The following is a 15421-nucleotide window of genomic DNA, read 5'->3' as shown; positions in this document are numbered from 1 at the left end:
TGTCTCTCTCTCTCTCTCTGGAACCTGTACAACTGTCGCAGTAAAACTGCCTCCTCTCCTCCTCCCTCTGCGGCCCTCTCTTAAGTCACCTCTTTCTTCCCTTTCTCCTGAGAGGTGGGCATATATCCTATTCTGACAAATCCTTTTCTCATTCGTCACTTTGCCTCTCAATTAAACATCACTTTCAAAACATGCTTACTTCCTTCTACAAACTAACCTCACCTACATTGTTACGGGTTAGGCAGGCAGTCTTTATGAATCAATTTGTCCTGGTCTACAAAGTGAGTCCAGGACAGCAGGGCTACACAGAGAAACCCTGTCTCAAAAACCAACCAACCAACCAAAAACAGAGTGTACAGCATCTGGGGAATGACACTGAGTTGTGATGTAGCCTACACACACACACACACACACACACACACACACACACACACACACACACACACGAAAGACAACCATTGTAAACTGGGTGATGGTGGCACACACCTTTAATCCCAGTACTGGGGAGGCAGAGGCAGGTGAATCTCTGAGTTCGAGGCTAGCCTGATCTGCAGAGGGAGTTTCAGTACAGCCACAGATACACAGAGAAACCCTGTCTTTAAAAACAACATCATTCTACCAATGTTTTTCCTGTGTCATGCATGTGTATGTTTAAGTGCACATTTGTGTATGTGGGTTAATACAGTTGTATGTGATCTTGTTTCTACCTTGTTTGAGACAGCAGCCCTTTGAAGAGGCCAGGCCAACTGGTCTGCAAGCTCCCAGGGATCCTCCTGTCTCAGCCTGCAGATATGCCACAGGTGCTTGCTCTTGACTGCTGAGCTAGCACCAGCCCTACTGTGCTTTTTTTTTGCTTTTTTTTTTTTTTGTCACTAATGTCCTTTTTTCTTTTTTAGTATTTTATTTTATTTTATGTACACTGGTGTGAGGGTGTCAGATCCCCTGGAACTGGAGTTAGAGACAGTTATGAGCTGCCATGTGGGTGCTGGGAATTGAACCTGGGTCCTAAGGAAAAGCAGCTAATACTCTTAACCATTGGACCATCTCTCCAGCCCCTGTCAGTAATGTTCTTAATCAAAGGACTAAAAGTAGAAGAGCCTTGCTCTTACTCTGTCTGAGACTTCCAGAAGCCATGCCAGTCTGGGGATCTTTATTTTTCATGTCATTGTAAAATGTAATAAAAATCAATGATATTAAGATAACTACTGTAATATGTTGTGTTTTACTTTTGAGACAAAGCTGGTGTTCTATTGCTTTAAAAGTATATTGAGTTACAGAAGAGAAGCCGACTGTTCATAATATGTATTTTTAGTAAACATCAGTGCCTAAATTTACTGTTACTGTTAAAATTTACAGAACATTTTGCTCCCTTAGATCTGATTTTGGAATAGAATATGTTGACAAGATTCTGTGTATTTTTGACCGCAGTATATTTCTTTGCCTGTTTTCAGTTCAGTTCACCTTTGACATAGACTTTTGGATATTTCAACTGCCTATTTGACTCCCATTATGTGTAGTGAGATGTGAGTTTTTAAGCAACCTATTACTTTAAATATAATTTTTGATGTTCCATTTATTTTATGAAGATATAATTTGTACTAACTAACAAGGGATAGACAGAGAACTCAAGGAGATTACATCCTACCTACTTTCAAATATAAGCTGCAAGATAAATTACAAAAACCAAGCAGTAATATAAAGAGAATTTATGTCAAGAAGACATAAAAATTGAGGTTCAAAGGGAAAAATAAAACTACAAAACTAACCAGTTCAATGATAAGTACACTAGTTTTTAGAAATAAAAAATATTAGATGAAGACAAAAATAAATAAAATGTTTTAATAACCCCCTCCCCCAAAAGAAAAAAATGTATTAAGCCTTTTACTTTTCGGTGCTTTTCTTTTGGTAGAGGATTTAAATTTGAAAAGCATTAGATTTAAAGAAAAGTCAGTCTCTCTCTCTCTCTCTCTTTTTAATCTCTAGTCACTTAGTTCATATATATATAATTTGGAGGCAGGGTCTCAATATGTAGCTATGGCTGTCCTGGAGCTCACTGTGTACCTGGCTGGCCTTGAACTCACAGATAACTGCGTGCCTCTGTCTGCCAAGTGCTGGGGTTAAAGACATCTGTCACTATGCCCATCACTCTTGTTTTTTGCTTTTTGGTTTGCTTTTTTTGTTTGGTTGGTTGGTTTTGGTTTTTCGACACAGGGTCTCTCTGTGTAGCCTTGGCTGTCCTAGACTGGCTTTGTAGACCACGCTGGCCTGGTCTCTCGCACAGACATGAATGTAGACTTAACCATGGAAATAAAATAAATTTTTCAAAAGAGGGGCTCAATTATAAAGTACTGCAACATTTATCTTCACAAGTTTATGACAAAGTTCAGAAACTTGAACTTAGGGGCTCAGCAATGTCCCCTGAACTTCCTTCCCTAGGGTATCATCTAGTGCTGACAGATGCACAGAAGCCACCATAGCCTGCAACAGCACTATGAGCCACAGGGGGAACTGCTCATTCAAAAGGGATGGCCATGCCAGGCGTGGTGACGCACGCCTTTAATCCCAGCACTCGGGAGGCAGAGGCAGGCGGATCTCAGTGAGTTCAAGGCCAGCCTGGTGTACAAAGTGAGTCCAGGATAGCCAAGGCTAACATAGAGAAACCATGTCTCAAAAAACAAATACAAAAACAAACAAACAAACAAACAAAAACACCTGAAAGACTTACCACCAAGTACCCTTCCACTGACTTATATCCTCAACCTTATTTTTTTATTACCTTTTTTTTTTTTTTTTTTTTTTTTTTTTTTTTTTTTGGTTTTTCGAGACAGGGTTTCTCAGGGTAGCCTTGGCTGTCCTGGACTCACTTTGTAGACCAGGCTGGCCTCGAACTCACAGCAATCCACCTGCCTCTGCCTCCCAAGTGCTGGGATTAAAGGTGTGCGCCAGCACTCCCAGCTTATTACTTTTATATCCTCAACCTTTAAAAAAAAAAAAAAGCAGATAAACAAAACCCCAACCTTCTCAAGCCAGGCAGAGGCAAAGGCAGACAGATCCCTGAGTTCAAGGCCAGGTAGGACCACTACATAGAGAAACCCAGTCTCAAAAAAATGAAAACTAACAAACCCCAACCCCAACCCCCCAAAAAACCCCAACCTGGGTTAGTCTTGAACTGGTGGTCCTCTTATTTTGGCTTCCTGAGTAGCTAAGCTTAGGCTATGTGTCCAGGCCTGGCTAGAACCCTCACTTTTAAAGTCCCAAGTCACACGTAAGAAGTTTGTCCTCTGGGACACGCTACAGATGTTGCATGTAGACATTGCAGTGGGCGTCATTAGCTAAACGCAGTAAACATCTAGGGATCAACTGCCAGCTTACCCATAGATCAAGATCCATAAGAATCTCTCATCTAGTCACAGTTAGGAGACAGTGTGGCGACACAACTGAAAGCTCAGCCCTTCGGACTGCAGAGATGGCTCAGTCAGTGGTAAAGAGCACTTGCAGCTCTTGCACAGGACCTGGGTTCAGTTCTCCGCCCCCACGTGGCAGCAACATCCTTCTCTAACTTAAGTTCCAGGCATCCAACACCCTCTTCTGGCCTCCGTAGGTCCCAGGAACATGTGTGGTACACACACGTACACACAGGCAAACACTCACAGAATACAAGTGTATCTTTTTCTTTTTTTTTTTTTAATGAAATTCCAGCATTTTGGTGGTGCAGTCAGAAGAATCAGGAATTAAAGGATGGCCCTGAGCACACAGGACACTGAAGCCTAGGCTACGTGTGACCTGCCTCACCTCCTGCAGTTAATCATTTTCTACTCGAATGCTTTCAATGTAAACAGAAAAAAATAATAATAATGTGACTAACTTGGGCATGTAGCCCAGTTGACCCCTCTCATATTCAGCCCACGAGTGCTCTTGACCGTAGCTTTGGAGACAAAATTGAGAAGCACGTAGCCAAGCTCAGTCAAAGCACAGGGCGTTGAAGAGTACAGTGGTTTCAGTTTTGCTCGCTCACCTACGTTTTAGCAGAGTTTGTCTTGAAGCCGTGGAGAACAGGCCTGGCACCTGTGAGCCTCTCCAGGTAGACTGCTAGGTATTTCCCATCTGTGTCTTCCAGTAGCCCCTCCTCTTTTTTTTCTAGAATATGAATTTAATTTGCTTCTTTTTATTCCTGTTGACACTATTTTCTGTGTTCATTGTTTCCCATTGCAAGCGATTCCAAGCCTTCAGTCTCTCCATGCAGCCCTCATCTGAAGGAGTGTATAGCACAGGTTCTTAGGGCGATATCGGGCTTCCTCATCAAGGCATAAGCCAGGCTTGGAGGCAGGAGGATCAGAAGTTCAAGGTCAATCTCTGCTACATAGCAGTTGAGATCAGCCTGTTGTAAACAAAACTCTGGCGGCGTCATCATCATTGAAACAAGGCTGGGCTTGGGAACTTGCAGAGATGGCCTGCCTCTGCCTCCCAGTGCTGGGTTTAAAAGTGTGTGCCACCATGCCCAATGCCTGGGATATTTTCTGTTTGTTTGGTTTTGGTTTTTGGTTTTTCAACACAGGGTTTCTCTGTGTAGCCCTGGCTGGACTGGAGTCACTTTGTAGACCAGGCTGGCCTCGAATTCACAGTGATCCACCTGCCTCTACCTCCCGAGTGCTGGGATTAAAGGCGTGCGCCACCACCGCCCAGCTTTGCAGGTTTTCTTAAAGCACAGTCCTTACCATGATTCTTTGAATTATAATTTTTTTGTCAATACTTATCAGAAATAATTGCAAGTTATTTCCCTAGATATCATCTTGAGCTTTGCCCACAGGCTTTATACCTAAAGAGTTTTGGAATTACTGGCATGTACTTCCAGTGATATAAAAATTCAGTATTTTATGTGGTAATTTTAAAGAATATTTGAAAAGTAATTGGTTTTTTAAAATTATGTCTTGCCTGCATGTAAGTGTATGTGCCATACGTGTGCCTCATACTACTGGATCTTGTGGGACTGGAGTTACAGAGGTTGTGAACCACCATGTGGGTACAGGGAATTGAACTCATGTCCTCTGGGAAAACAGCCAGTGCTCTTAACCACTGAGCTATCTGGTTGTTTTGTTTTGAGACAGGGTATTAGTGTGTGTAAGTCAGATTAGCCTGAAAGTTTCCTGCCTCCATCCCTAAGGGCTGGAATTCCAGGCTTTCGGGCTTTGAAAATAGTTTTATGTTTGAAAGACACGTGCTCATTTTGCTCATATACTTTGATTGCTGCCCTTTTTTCCCCCCTCAAATATCTGCAATGTTAGGTATGTGTGGTAAGAGTTCCTCAGATCTTAATTCTCAATTTAGTTGATGAAAACTGTGTGTGGTATCTTGGTGCCAGATATGTCATTTATAGATCACTCTTTCTTAAGGCAGCAAACGACTTCATATGCCCAAGTCATTTCCTTTCTGGAAAAGATGCATTGTGTCAGCACGGTCACCACGTGTGGTAATTGATAACGTCTGTGCCACATGGCTGGCTTCTGCTCTTGTCGGACACAACTATTCTACCACCTAGGATTGCCATATGCTGCAGCACTCGAGGTTAATGGAGTCATTTCATCTTCCCTTCTAGTCACAAATGTCACCATGGCTCATTTCCACCAACTAAGAAGCAAGTATTAGCAATATCTAAGTGTAGAAGGCATCTTTGTTAGGAATTTTTGATTTAGTTGGCTGTTCCACTTTCATTGAAAAAGGTACTGTTTTGCTGTTTGGTGTTTTGTTTTGTTTTGTTTTAGTTTAGTTTTAATGGATGGTGCAGAGTGATGGACATCTGCTGACCTAACTAGGACATGCTCAGTGTCATGAATATTTACATGCATTCATTCTAAGTGAATATATAAAGGTAATTAAAAATTAGATGATAGTGGTAAATTTTTATTAGCAAGAAGCACTTTCTGGCTTTGCATATTGAAGATTAGTCGGGAAATATTGATGTAGATTTTTTAGGTAGTCAGTTCGCTTTAGAAGAATCATTATAAAAGAACATGCTGCATGCCAACGTTGATAGCATCAAACTGCATCAGCTCTCCCCTCTCTGTAAGGATGGTCTAAGTCCGTATTCCATTGGTCCTAGTTCAAGAGGTGGAGCAAGCAACCGGTTGACAGGAAACAAACTGGAAAAAACAGTAAGAGAAAGTCTGGGGGCAAGATAGAAAGACACAGGAAGTAGGAAGTAGGGCAATGTGGAGAAGGAGAGAAAGGGTCTTTTCCTCCTAGGATGTTGGCTGAGTAGGAAGGTTAGCTGGGTGCTTTTCTCTGCCTCACTGAGCTAGTAGGCTTTCACCCCAGCACCTGCCTCCTGAGTATTGGTAAAACTGAGCGTTTGGGATTTTGTTTAAAAAAAAAAAAAAACACCAGCCAGATGTACAAAGTGAGTTGTAATGTAAGTCTCTGGCTTCCTTTATCTTTACAGTAGATATAAGGGAGTCAAAGTACTAAGAGAAAATTCTGTAACAAGTTGTGAAATAAGCAGACCTAGAGCTCTGATTTTAGTCACCGTATTAATTAAACCAAAGTCCACTCAGACTGCGTTCCCTCCCTCTCACTCTCCCGAGGGAGAGAAGAACGATCATCAATGGCTGGAGGCAGCTGCAGAAAGCAGCACCTAGAGCCGGCTTCACGCTCAGGAGGGAACACTACGTCTCGTCCTCGTGGTCTCGGGTGCTCTACACAGTCAGAGAAACTTCTCTAGTAACAAACTATAGAAATGATCCCTGAAAGTATAGTCTTAACCCCACTGCCCCGCGCCAGCCGCTCTCCACCAAGCGACACCACATCTTCCTCACGGCCACTTCCGACACCGCCTCCGCGATCGCTGTCCCGCCGCGGCTACTGCACACCACGTCGGCGCGCACCGGGCCGTGGTCCCTCGCGAGCCCACTCGCTAACCAGCCCAAGGGGCATTCCTTTGGAGTCGCTACAGTTTCCCAACACCAGGCAGACAGGCTCCACGATTAGCATACGGTCGCTGAACAGCGAATCCGCTGCCAGGGCCCGTCCGTCCCGCCCGCTTCCGCCTGCGTCCGGTCGCCTGTCACTCGAGGCCACCAGCGGCCGGGTGGGGGCGACCGCGCCTTCCCTCACGGTGCGAGCCGCCCCTGCCTCAGCCCTATGCTGCCGCCCCAGGGCCAGAAACGCTGGGGGAGTTTAGACTTCTGGCGGCCCAAGCCAGAGCCTTTCGTGAGGAGGGAAGTTTTGGAAAAAGTACGTAAAGGAAACGGCAATTCAGGGACTGCACACTGTTCGAGCAATTTTGTCCTGTGACCAAAGAAACACAGATGAAACGGAGCACTAGGGAAATTGAGGCAAGTGCATTTTCCCACGTGTAAGGCCAGATGTAGTTAACTACAAAGTCAAACCCTTGGTTAAAAAAAAAAAAGCAACACAAAATCTGCAGATTCAAACTCTTAATATTTTAGTTGCATGCAATCTAGGTTTATTTATGACATTTTAAAATAATTTTTAAAAACTGGGGTGGAGAGATTGTTCAGGGATTAAGAGCACTGGCTGGCCTTCAAGAGGACGCGGTTCAATTTCCAGCACCGACATGACAACTCACAATTGCAACTCCCGTTCCAGGGTATCAGACACCCTCACACAGACATATATGCAGGCAAAACATCAAGGCACATAACTTAAAATACCATTTTTTAAAATACATTAAAAAAAAAATATTCAACCTTGGTGCCGGGTGTGCTGGTGAACGCTTTTAATCCCAGCACTTGGGAGGCAGAGGCAGGTGAATCACTGTGAGTTCGAGGCCAGCCTGGTCTACAAAGTGAGTTCAGGACAGCCAAGATTAAAACAGAGAGACCCTGTCTCGATAATAGATAGATAGATAGACAGACAGATAGATAATAGATAGGTAGATAGATAGATTGATAAAATCAGGCTGTCATATATTAAACAGGTTTGCTCTGGAGGAGACTTATTTTTTTCCAGGATAGGCTTTCTCTGTGTAGCTTTAGCTGTCCCTGGACTCGCTTTGTAGACCAGGCTGGCCTCAAACTCACAATGATCCACCTGCCTCTGCCTCCCAAGTGCTGGGATTAAAGGCGTGCGCCACCACCGTCCAGCCCAGAGGAGACATTTTTAAAAGATTCTTTAAATTAGATTTATAGGGCTAATAATATTACAAATTGTTTCTTTTGTATTTTCTAACTGTAACTAAACTTGTAACCCTGGACATGTGATGAAAAATCAAACACATACTCTGTACCACTTGGATAATCATTGGTCTTTCTTCTGTGAAACTTGTATAAATGAAGAAGCATCTGGTTGCTAGTGGGCCAGAGCCCCAGATGTGGCCTGATTGCTAGGAGTCAGAGCTCCTCAACTGCCCTGACCATTGCCTCACTTCCTCTCTCCACTCCCCAACACCTCACGTACTCTGCAGGCTGCTCTGTCAACGGAAAGACCCTCCACTTTCCTCTGTGCTGGGGGAGGGACCACAGGAAGTCTCCGGGCAAGCCAACACCCCCAGCTTTCCCTCTAGTAGCCTCAGGCCTTGTACTAAGACCTGTGGTCCATTTTTAATGTATTTTCCTGCAGGATGAGATAGAGTGCTAGTTAACTCTTCTACATATGAATGCCCAGTTTTCCTGGCAGCCTTTCTTTTTTCCTCAAGAGGTTGTCTTTCCTCCAAGGCATTAAAAGACAAACCAACAACAACAACAACTGCAGCTCAGTGGATGTGGTAATTCCCGTGCCCTCTGTTCTACTCGTCTCTGCCCTCATCTTGTGCCAGTGTCATGCCTGCTCTCTGCTAGACTACCCTTCAAGGATGGTTGGAAATAAAACCCTACTTTCCTCTTTCTGTTTAGGACTGTGTGTTAATCACGGTTCTGTAGATGATCAAAACAAACAGAATGAATACTTGTTACAAAGGAAATGTCTGAGTAGCCTACGTGGTATGGCTGTAAATCTGTATGGTGGAGAGGCTGAGAAACTAGGACTTGTTCAATGCACAAGACTACACATCTTCAGCATTCCCAATCTGTGGCTTAAGACTGGAGGATCCTGGAGAGGTGCTGGTCTCCAGTCCATTTGAAAAGATAAAGAAGCAGCCGGGCGTGGTGGCGCACGCCTTTAATCCCACCACACGAGAGGCAGAGTCAGGCCGATCACCGTGAGTTCCAGGGCAGCCTGGTCTACAAATCGAGTCCAGGACAGCCAAGAAAACACAGAGAAACCCTGTCTCGAAAAACAAAAAATAAATAAATAAATAAGAAAAAGGAAAAAAGATAAAGAAGCTGTGTCCAGATGGCCAGGGACGGCAGGAACAACCAACAGGAACAGGGTATGTGCACTCAGCCACACTGAGCAGAAGCAGCACTGCTTTTTCCTCAAACTACTTTATATCTAGGCCACCAGGAAGCATGGAGTCCACTCTTGGAGAGGATCTCCACCCGCCCACTTCCCCCAATCATTCCGAAAGTATTCTCACAGATCAACCAGAAGGTCTCTCTTACTTGTTATCAGATGATACAATTACACAACTAAAATCAATCCTCACCATGCCGGGCTCCTTAATTGTATTTTTGAAACAGGGTCTCATATAGTCCAGGCTGGTCGGTCTTCAGCTTGGTATATGGTTTTGTTGTTGTTGTTGTTCTGTTTTGTTTTTAAGATTTATTTATTATTGATACAGTGGTCTACATGTACACCTACAGCCACAAGAGGGCATCAGATCTCATATAGATGGTTGTGAGCCACCATGTGGTTGCTGGGAATTGAACTCAGGACCTCTGGAAGAGCAGTCATTGCTCTTAACCTCTGAGCCATCTCTCCAGCCCTCAGCTTGGTAGATAGTTTAAGATGACCTAGAACTGATAATCTGCCTCTATTCCCCCAGTACTGAGATAACAGGTATGTTCTACCCTGCCTCCATTTCCTAATTTCTTTCTCAGCAAGTTCATCACCAGGAACAGAGAAGAACTGCTGACTGCTAAGTGTGGTGCCACAAGTCAATAACCCTACACTAGGGAGGCTGAGGTAGAGTGACTCCAACTTTGAGGTCAACTTGTTTAACTACATAACAAGAAATATGCTCAAAGTGCTCAAAGTGCTTATCAGATCAAGTATTTTCTCTTGGTGAATTTCGGGTATAACATTATCTGCAGGGGATGGAGAGATGGCTCAGTGGTTAAGAGCGCCGACTGCTCTTCCAAAGGTCCTGAGTTCAATTCCCAGCAACCACATGGTGGCTCACAACCATCTCTATGTGATCTGGTGCCCTCCTCTGGCCTGCAGGTGTACATGCAGGCAGGACACTGTATACATAATAATAAATAATCTTTTAAAAAAAACCATTATCTGCAAATAGGAGTAACTGGACACCTTCCTTTACTAGCTGTATCCTCGCTTCCGCTCTCTCTCCCCCTCCCCCTCCCTCTCCTCCGCCCCCTCTCTGCCAAATCACCCTAGCTAAGATTTCAGCTGTTATATTTAATAAGAGTAGATAAAGGAGCTGGGTGTGGTGGTGCACTCCTGCAATCCCAGCACTCAGAGGCAGAGGCAGATCTCCAAGACAGCCAAGGCTACACAGAGAAACTCTGACTCAAAAACAAAAACAAAAACAAAAACAAAAAAATAAATAAAGAGTAGATATAGTATACCCAATTTTAAGAGCAGATGACTTTCCAATTTAGAATAATGTTGGCTTAAAGTTTTGTCAAGGAGGAAAAAACAAACAGTGATACTGTATCAGTCAGGAGACAACAGCGAGGAGTTCATTCTTCTTCCTATTTGAGACCCAGGGAATGAACTCTGGTTGCCAAGCTTGGCACACAGTACCTTTATTCATACGGAACCATCTGGCTGGCACCACACTCAGGGTTTTAAACTATTAGACCATATCACTTTTATTGTTTTTTGAAATTGTTGTTTAGTTTTATTTTATGTGCATTGGATGTAGCTGTCAGATCCCTTGGAATTGGAGTTGCAGCCAGTTGTGAGCTGCCATGTGGTTGCTGGGGATTGAACCCAGGTCCTCTGGAAGAGCAGACAGTGCTCTTAACCACTGAGCCATCTATCCAGCCCCCTCGCTTTTGTTTTTTAACATCATCAGGTTAATTGCTCGATTTGATACAGGGTCTCAGGGATAGGCCAAGCTGGCTTCAATTGCTGATCCTCCTTCCAGGCCCTGGACACTACACTACTTGGTGATGGAGAGCAAAGACTCTTGAGAATGCCAGGCAAACGCCTATGATGAGATGAATCCACTATTTATTCAGAGACAGGGTCTGAGCATGTAGTTGGCCTCCAACTTCTGATTTTCCTGCTTCAACCTCCCAATGCTGAGATAACAAGGAGACCACCAGGCCAGCACTTTTTTTTTTTTAATGTATGGTTAAATATAATTTATTACATAGCCTAGGCTGGTCCTGAACTCTTGGATTCAAGTGACCCTCTCTCCTCAGCTTCTTTCATGCTGGGACTTTAAAATGCCTTTCAGTAAAGTTGTTTTTGTTTTAAGTGCTGAGGCTTTGAACCCAGCACTCTTCTCCATGATAGACAAGCAAGTGCTCTACTGCAGAGATGCATCGCCAACCAGCTTATGGTAATTTTTTTTAAAGGTTAGCCGGCCTGGAATTCACTGTGTAGGTGAGGATGACTTTGAACTCCTGAACCTTCAGCTTCTACTTTGCAAATGCTACGATTACAGTCGAGAACCATCATACTTGGGTTCAGGTATGTCACGGCTTTGTGCCAAATCTCAAACCCTAGTTTATGTGTATAGCAATGTCATGATGCAAACAATTAATTTGCAAACATCAGCTAATGAAAAGAAGTAGGCAAGGCCTTGTCAGATGTATATATAATAGTCTGAGCACACGGATCTATTCATGCCAAGAATGGCCTGTTCCTACACAGAGAATGAATATTAAAACACCCTTTGTACTCTCAAATATATAAGGGGAACAATTTACATGTAATTTTTACCAAAATTGTTACGGGGCTTGGACCTATTAATCTTTTTATCCAGAACATGCTTAGTACAGCACTTACTTGTGCAAACTGCCAATGGGTCAGTGAACTATCAGCTTTCCAAGTAATTTACTTAAAATATTAATGAAATAAAAACCTACTTATTCAAAGAGGCAGGAATTTGTCTAGGCACAGAATCCCATAAACAAGTCTGTATTTTAAACTTAAGATTTGCTGCCCTTTCTGTCCAGGTGAAAATGCTGCAAAGCAAACGTTTCACAAGGAAAGACAAAAAGCTTGTGGCCTAAGATTCAATGGCAGACAGCTATAACAAGCCTCCTGCTTCCTTTGCCTTCACAGTAGGTATAGAGCAGCAAAGGCAGTAAGAAAAACTCCTGTACCAAATTAGTAAATAAGCTTAAACAAGCAGACCTAGAGCTCTGATTTTAGTCACCGTATTAAGTAAGCCGAAGTCCACTCAGACTGCGTTCCCTCCCTCTCACTCTCCCGAGGGAGAGAAGAACGATCATCAATGGCAGGAGGCAGCTGCAGAAAGCAGCACCTAGAGCCGGCTTCACGCTCAGGAGGGAATACTACGTCTCGTCCTCGTGGTCTCGGGTGCTCTACACAGTCAGAGAAACTTCTCTAGTAACAAACTATAGAAATGATCCCTGAAAGTATAGTCTTAACCCCACTGCCCCGCGCCAGCCGCTCTCCACCAAGCGACACCACATCTTCCTCACGGCCACTTCCGACACCGCCTCCGCGATCGCCGTCCCGCCGCGGCTACTGCACACCACGTCGGCGCGCACCGGGCCGTGGTCCCTCGCGAGCCCACTCGCTAACCAGCCCAAGGGGCATTCCTTTGGAGTCGCTACAGTTTCCCAACACCAGGCAGACAGGCTCCACGATTAGCATACGGCCGCTGAACAGCCAATCCGCTGCCAGGGCCCGCCCGTCCCGCCCGCTTCCGGTCGCCTGTCACTCGAGGCCACCAGCGGCCGGGTGGGGGCGACCGCGCCTTCCCTCACGGTGCGAGCCGCCCCTGCCTCAGCCCTATGCTGCCGCCCCAGGGCCAGAAACGCTGGGGGAGTTTGGACTTCTGGCCCAAGCCAGAGCCTTTCGTGAAGAAGCACGTAAGGGAAATGGCAATTCAAGGGCTGCACACTATTTCATAAATTCTGTGCGGGAATGGCATGGTGGCTCACTCCTAACACTTGAAAGGTGAAGGAAAGAGATCGAGAAGTTGAAGGCTGTCTTAGAATTTTGAGGCCAGCTGCAGCTACATGAAATCTTGTCTGAAAAGATCAAACACCCACAAATCAACGTTTAGAGACACCATATTTCTCTACCCTGAAAGAAAAAAGAGAAAAAGACAAACAATCCTCCGGCCACATGATAATAACTAGCACCATTACTGGATACACACCTGCTGATCAGTATTTTAACCTGTCATCCCAGTTTATCATTTTACCAGTAGAAGAGCTATTTCCCTTTCTTACAGATGATGCATTGTCCCTATTCATCTCTCAGGCAATAGTGGGAAAACATTGGTTTCTATTTCTGATTGGTACAAAAGCAATGTCTTACTGCTGGGGAGTACGGACAGCTCTAAGTGAGGAAAGCTCTGCGTGAATGAAGTCCTGAATGAACGTGTGCTGTTGACAGACATGGATGTGCCCATGTCAAGAACCACTGTGCCATAAACAGGGGGAGGAGGTCCCCCTCAGTCACAGTCATAGGGGAGGGGAGTAAGGGGAAATGGGAGGGAGGGAGAAATGGGAGGATACAAGGGATGGGATAACCATTGAGATGTAATATAAACAAACTAATAAAATAAAATAAAGTTTAAAAAGAAGCACTGTGGCTCCTGGGGAAAGAGAAAGGACAAAATGTAATGGCATGGTCTAGTGCTTTGTATTTGATTAGTAATTATTTTGCTCCCCAAGGTCTGCTTCCTGTCTTTCGAGCGGACTATCACAAAATCCAAATGTTGCTGCGTAACTTTGCCTGCAAATAATCTGTTTGACAATAAAATGCCTATACACCTGGGCGGGGCAACAATGAGGTAGGAGTGGCCAAGGCTAGAGGGTGGGGAGCGTACATGGGTCCAGGAAAGGAGAGACAGGAGCAGAAGGAAGTGGTACTGGGGCTGGAGAGATGGCTCAGAGGTTAAGAGCACTGGTGTCTCTTCCAATGGTCCTGAGTTCAATTCTCAGCAACTACATGGTGGCTCACAACCATCTATAATGAGATCTGGTGCCCTCTCCTGGCCTGTGCGCATACATGTAGGAAAAACACTGCATACATAATAAATAAATATTTTTTTAAAAGGGGATGGGGCTGGAGAAATGGCTTAGAGGTTAAGAGCACTGACTGCTCTTCCAAATGGTCCTGACTTCAATCCCCAGCACCCACATGGTGGCTCACAACCATCTGTAATGTGATCTGATGCCCTTTTCTGGCCTACAGGTGTACATGCAGGCAGAACACTGTATACATAATAATAAATTAATAAATATTTAAAATTCTATCAAGTATCTGTGTCTCTTATTGATATGGTAGCAAGTTAATAATAACCACGATAATAATTATATGGTTTAATAATAGATATTAGTAACTCTTTTTGTTGTTGTTGTTTTTCCAAGACAGGGTTTCTGTAGCCTTGGCTGTCTGGGACTCACTTTGTACACCAAGCTGGCTTCAAACTCACATCCATCTGCCTGCCTCTGCCTCCCAAATGCTGGGATTAAAGGCACGCGCCACCATGCCTGGCTTAGTAACCCATCTTTTCACAACAGCAAAACCTTCCTCTGGTTCATGTGCAGATGTTGACAGTGTCCCGTGAAAATGTTCACCATACCTTTGTCTCCTCCTATGTAGTTTATACTTGAAGACTTGCTGCCATACAAACCCTGGTCTCTCTGGTCATGGCCCTTAAATACTTAACTTTTCCATTCTCTGTTCTTCCTTTTTGTTCTGTATGCTTTTCGTTTTTCACCATGCCACTCTTGCGCACCTAAAACTCCCTCTGTAGAGCAAGCTGGCTTCACAGAGAGATCCCTCTGCCTTTTTTTTTTTTCTCTGCCTTTCAACTGCTGGGATTAAAGGTCTGCACTACCATGACCATCTTACTTTCCACCTTTTGAGAGGCTCCCTCAGTTCACATGCTATACCTTGGTTGTCCTCTTTTGTATTTTTAATTATTTGAATATTATTTATTTATTATTATGTATACAGTGCTCTGCCTGCATGTGCACCTGCAGGCCAGAAGGGGGCATCAGATCACATTATAGATGGTTGTCAGCCACCATGTGGTTCCTGGAATGAACTCAGGACCTCCAGGAGAGCAGTCAGTGCTCTTAACCGCTGAGCTGTCTCTGCAGCCCACCTTGATCTTCTTTTGAGTAGATGCTCCCAACAAGCACATGGATCTGAAAAATCTCTTTAGCATGTTCTAAGATTTACT

The 15421-nt window shown here is 44.3% G+C and overlaps 1 protein-coding gene across 7 annotated transcripts in view; it reads right to left on the bottom strand.

Annotated features, from left to right (window-relative positions):
- TEX14 (testis expressed 14, intercellular bridge forming factor) overlaps positions 1-15421 on the bottom strand; it is a 152911-nt gene that overhangs the window by 120247 nt on the left and 17243 nt on the right. The window lies entirely within an intron of this gene.

Source organism: Acomys minous (assembly GCF_964271855.1).
Source record: "Acomys minous genome assembly, chromosome: 12".
Taxonomy (NCBI): domain Eukaryota; kingdom Metazoa; phylum Chordata; class Mammalia; order Rodentia; family Muridae; genus Acomys; species Acomys minous.
Note: the sequence above shows the minus strand (reverse complement) of the source record. Positions and strands in the feature narration are given on the sequence as shown.